Below are 6,046 nucleotides of genomic sequence, written 5' to 3' on the forward strand. Positions count from 1 at the left end.
CTCAAAACCACCGTTTTTCACTCTCAGCAGTCTCCGGATCAAAAAGCGCAAACGTCCAGCCGCTGCTCCCACAGCAAAGGCCCCAGCGGGGAAAGGTCATGCTGGTCCTCACTGCCTCCGGGAAGCCCTTCAAATGCCCCACACCTTTTGGACCTCTCTGCTTTCCTGTGGAATCCATCCTCAAAACCACCGTTTTTCACTCTCAGCATCCGCCGGAGCAAAAAACGCAAACGTCCAGCCGCTGCTCCCACAGCAAAGGTTCCAAGGCGGAAAAGTCATGCTGGTCCTCACTGCCTCCGGGAACCCCTTCAAATGCCCCACACCTTTTGGACCTCTCTGTTTTCCTGTGGACTCCATCCTCAAAACCACCGTTTTTCCCTCTCGGCATATGCCGGAGCAAAAAACGCAAACGTCCAGCCGCTGCTCCCACAGCAAAGGCCCCAGCGGGGAAAAGTCATGCTGGTCCTCACTGCCTCCCGGAACCCCTTCAAATGCCCCACACCTTTTGGACCTCTCTGTTTTCCTGTGGACTCCATCCTCAAAACCACCGTTTTTCCCTCTCGGCATATGCCGGAGCAAAAAACGCAAACGTCCAGCCGCTGCTCCCACAGCAAAGGCCCCAGCGGGGAAAAGTCATGCTGGTCCTCACTGCCTCCGGGAACCCCTTCAAATGCCCCACACCTTTTGGACCTCTCTGCTTTCCTGTGGAATGCATCCTCAAAACCACCGTTTTTCACTCTCGGCATCCGCCAGAGCAAAAAACGCAAACGTCCAGCCGCTGCTCCCACAGCAAAGGTTCCAAGACGGAAAAGTCATGCTGGTCCTCACTGCCTCCGGGAACCCCTTCAAATGCCCCACACCTTTTGGACCTCTCTGTTTTCCTGTGGACTCCATCCTCAAAACCACCGTTTTTCCCTCTCGGCATATGCCGGAGCAAAAAACGCAAACGTCCAGCCGCTGCTCCCACAGCAAAGGCCCCAGCGGGGTAAAGTCATGCTGGTCCTCACTGCCTCCGGGAACCCCTTCAAATGCCCCACACCTTTTGCACCTCTCTGCTTTCCTGTGGACTCCATCCTCAAAACCACCGTTTTTCACTCTTGGCATCCGCCGGAGCAAAAAACGCAAACGTCCAGCCACTGCTCCCACAGAAAAGGCCCCAGCGGGGAAAAGTCATGCTGGTCCTCACTGCCTGCAGGAACCCCTTCAAATGCCCCACATATTTTGGACCTCTCTGTTTTCCTGTTGACTCCATCCTCAAAACCACCGTTTTTAACCCTCGGTAGTCTCTGTAGCAAAAAACGCAAACGTCCAGCCGCTGCTCCCACAGCAAAGGTTCCAAGGCGGAAAAGTCATGCTGGTCCTCACTGCCTCCGGGAACCCCTTCAAATGCCCCACACCTTTTGGACCTCTCTGTTTTCCTGTGGACTCCATCCTCAAAACCACCGTTTTTCACTCTCGGCATATGCCGGAACAAAAAACGCAAACGTCCAGCCGCTGCTACCACAGCAAAGGCCCCAGCGAGGAAAAGTCATGCTGGTCCTCACTGCCTCTGGGAACCCCTTCAAATGCCCCACACCTTTTGGACCTCTCTGCTTTCCTGTGGACTCCATCCTCAAAACCACCGTTTTTCACTCTCGGCAGCCTCCGGAGCAAAAAACGCAAACGTCCAGCCGCTCCTCCCACAGCAAAGGTTCCAAGGCGGAAAAGTCATGCTGGTCCTCACTGCCTCCGGGAACCCCTTCAAATGCCCCACACCTTTTGGACCTCTCTGCTTTCCTGTGGAATCCATCCTCAAAACCACCGTTTTTCACTCTCGGCAGCCTCCGGAGCAAAAAACGCAAACGTCCAGCCGCTGCCCCCACAGCAAAGGCCCCAGCGGGTAAAAGTCATGCCGGTCCTCACTGCCTCCGGGAACCCCTTCAAATGCCCCACACGTTTTGGACGTCTCTGCTTTCCTGTGGACTCCATTCTCAAAACCACCGTTTTTCACTCTCGGCAGCCTCCGGAGCAAAAAACGCAAACGTCCAGCCGCTGCTCCCACAGCAAATGTTCCAAGCGGAAAAGTCATGCTGGTCCTCACTGCCTCCGGGAACCCCTTCAAATGCCCCACACCTTTTGGACCTCTCTGCTTTCCTGTGGAATCCATCCTCAAAACCACCATTTTTCACTCTCGGCAGCCTCCGGAGCAAAAAACGCAAACGTCCAGCCGCTGCTCCCACAGCAAAGGCCCCAGCGGGTAAAAGTCATGCCGGTCCTCACTGCCTCCGGGAACCCCTTCAAATGCCCCACACCTTTTGGACCTCTCTGCTTTCCTGTGGACTCCATCCTCAAAACCACCGTTTTTCACTCTCGGCAGCCTCCGGAGCAAAAAACGCAAACGTCCAGCCGCTGCTCCCACAGCAAAGGCCCCATCGGGGAAAAGTCATGCTGGTCCTCACTGCCTCAGGGAACCCCTTCAAATGCCCCACACCTTTTGGACCTCTCTGCTTTCCTGTGGAATGCATCCTCAAAACCACCGTTTTTCACTCTCAGCAGTCTCCGGATCAAAAAGCGCAAACGTCCAGCCGCTGCTCCCACAGCAAAGGCCCCAACGGGGAAAGGTCATGCTGGTCCTCACTGCCTCCGGGAAGCCCTTCAAATGCCCCACACCTTTTGGACCTCTCTGCTTTCCTGTGGAATCCATCCTCAAAACCACCGTTTAACCCTCGGTAGTCTCTGTAGCAAAAAACGCAAACGTCCAGCCGCTGCTCCCACAGCAAAGGTTCCAAGGCGGAAAAGTCATGCTGGTACTCACTGCCTCCAGGAACCCCTTCAAATGCCCCACACCTTTTGGACCTCTCTGCTTTCCTGTGGACTCCATCCTCAAAACCACCGTTTTTAACCCTCGGTAGTCTCTGTACTAAAAAACGCAAACGTCCAGCCGCTGCTCCCACAGCAAAGGCCCCAGCGGGGAAAAGTCATGCTGGTCCTCACTGCCTCCGGGAACCCCTTCAAATGCCCCACACCTTTTGGACCTCTCTGCTTTCCTGTGGACTCCATCCTCAAAACCACCGTTTTTCACTCTCGGCAGCCTCCGGAGCAAAAAACGCAAACGTCCAGCCGCTGCTCCCACAGCAAAGGCCCCAGCGGGGAAAAGTCATGCTGGTCCTCACTGCCTCCGGGAACCCCTTCAAATGCCCCACACCTTTTGGACCTCTCTGCTTTCCTGTGGACTCCATCCTCAAAACCACCGTTTTTAACCCTCGGTAGTCTCTGTACTAAAAAACGCAAACGTCCAGCCGCTGCTCCCACAGCAAAGGCCCCAGCGGGGAAAAGTCATGCTGGTCCTCACTGCCTCCGGGAACCCCTTCAAATGCCCCACACCTTTTGGACCTCTCTGCTTTCCTGTGGACTCCATCCTCAAAACCACCGTTTTTCACTCTCGGCTGCCTCCGGAGCAAAAAACACAAACGTCCAGCCGCTGCTCCCACAGCAAAGGCCCCAGCGGGGAAAAGTCATGCTGGTCCTCACTGCCTCCGGGAACCCCTTCAAATGCCCCACACCTTTTGGACCTCTCTGCTTTCCTGTGGACTCCATCCTCAAAACCACCATTTTTGACTCTCGGCATCCTCCGGAGCAAAAAACGCAAACGTCAAGCACTGCTCCCACAGCAAAGGCCCCAGTGGGGAAAAGTCATGCTGGTCCTCACTGCCTCCGGGAAGCCCTTCAAATGCCCCACACCTTTTGGACCTCTCTGCTTTCCTGTGGACTCCATCCTCAAAACCACGTTTTTCACTCTCGGCAGCCTCCTGAGCAAAAAACGCAAACGTCCAGCCGCTGCTCCCACAGCAAAGGCCCCAGCGGGGAAAAGTCATGCTGGTCCTCACTGCCTCCAGGAACCCCTTCAAATGCCCCACACCTTTTGGACCTCTCTGCTTTCCTGTGGATTCCATCCTCAAAACCACCGTTTTTCACTCTCGGCAGCCTCCGGAGCAAAAAACGCAAACGTCCAGCTGCTGCTCCCACAGCAAATGCCCCAGCAGGGAAAAGTCATGCTGGTCCTCACTGCCTCCGGGAACCCCTTCAAATGCCCCACACCTTTTGCACCTCTCTGCTTTCCTGTGGACTCCATCCTCAAAACCACCATTTTTCACTCTCGGCAGCCTCCGGAGCAAAAAACGCAAACGTCCAGCCGCTGCTCCCACAGCAAAGGCCCCAGCGGGGAAAAGTCATGCTGGTCCTCACTGCCTCCGGGAACCCCTTCAAATGCCCCACACCTTTTGGACCTCTCTGCTTTCCTGTGGACTCCATCCTCAAAACCACCGTTTTTCACTCTCGGCAGCCTCCGGAGCAAAAAACGCAAACGTCCAGCCGCTGCTCCCACAGCAAAGGCCCCATCGGGGAAAAGTCATGCTGGTCCTCACTGCCTCCGGGAACCCCTTCAAATGCCCCACACCTTTTGGACCTCTCTGCTTTCCTGTGGACTCCATCCTCAAAATCACCGTTTTTCACTCTCGGCATTCGCCGGAGCAAAAAACGCAAACGTCCAGCCGCTGCTCCCACAGCAAAGGCCCCAGCGGGGAAAAGTCATGCTGGTCCTCACTGCCTCCGGGAACCCCTTCAAATGCCCCACACCTTTTGGACCTCTCTGCTTTCCTGTGGACTCCATCCTCAAAACCACCGTTTTTCACTCTCGGCAGCCTCCGGAGCAAAAAACGCAAACGTCCAGCCGCTGCTTCCACAGCAAAGGCCCCAGCGGGGAAAAGTCATGCTGGTCCTCACTGCCTCCGGGAACCCCTTCAAATGCCCCACACCTTTTGGACCTCTCTGCTTTCCTGTGGACTCCATCCTCAAAACCACCATTTTTCACTCTCGGCAGCCTCCGGAGCAAAAAACGCAAACGTTCAGCACTGCTCCCACAGCAAAGGCCCCAGCGGGGAAAAGTCATGCTGGTCCTCACTGCCTCCGGGAACCCCTTCAAATGCCCCACACCTTTTGGACCTCTCTGCTTTCCTGTGGACTCCATCCTCAAAACCACCGTTTTTCACTCTCGGCAGCCTCCGGAGCAAAAAACGCAAACGTCCAGCCGCTGCTCCCACAGCAAAGGCCCCATTGGGGAAAATTCATGCTGGTCCTCACTGCCTCCGGGAACCCCTTCAAATGCCCCACACCTTTTGGACCTCTCTGCTTTCCTGTGGAATCCATCCTCAAAACCACCGTTTTTCACTCTCGGCAGCCTCCGGAGCAAAAAACGCAAACGTCCAGCCGCTGCTTCCACAGCAAAGGCCCCAGCGGGGAAAAGTCATGCTGGTCCTCACTGCCTCCGGGAACCCCTTCAAATGCCCCACACCTTTTGGACCTCTCTGCTTTCCTGTGGACTCCATCCTCAAAACCACCATTTTTCACTCTCGGCAGCCTCCGGAGCAAAAAACGCAAACGTTCAGCACTGCTCCCACAGCAAAGGCCCCAGCGGGGAAAAGTCATGCTGGTACTCACTGCCTCCGGGAACCCCTTCAAATGCCCCACACCTTTTGGACCTCTCTGCTTTCCTGTGGACTCCATCCTCAAAACCACCGTTTTTCACTCTCGGCAGCCTCCGGAGCAAAAAACGCAAACGTCCAGCCGCTGCTCCCACAGCAAAGGCCCCAGCGGGGAAAAGTCATGCTGGTCCTCACTGGCTCCGGGAACCCCTTCAAATGCCCCACACCTTTTGGACCTCTCTGCTTTCCTGTGGACTCCATCCTCAAAACCACCGTTTTTCACTCTCGGCATCCACCGGAGCAAAAAACACAAACGTCCAGCCGCTGCTCCCACAGCAAAGGCCCCAGCGGGGAAAAGTCATGCTGGTCCTCACTGCCTCCGGGAACCCCTTCAAATGCCCCACACCTTTTGGACCTCTCTGCTTTCCTGTGGACTCCATCCTCAAAACCACCGTTTTTCACTCTCGGCAGCCTCCGGAGCAAAAAACGCAAACGTCCAGCCGCTGCTTCCACAGCAAAGGCCCCAGCGGGGAAAAGTCATGCTGGTCCTCACTGCCTCCGGGAACCCCTTCAAATGCCCCACACCT

This window comes from Vanellus vanellus, assembly GCF_965231255.1.
Source record: "Vanellus vanellus genome assembly, contig: HAP1_SCAFFOLD_139, whole genome shotgun sequence".
In the NCBI taxonomy this organism is placed as follows: domain Eukaryota; kingdom Metazoa; phylum Chordata; class Aves; order Charadriiformes; family Charadriidae; genus Vanellus; species Vanellus vanellus.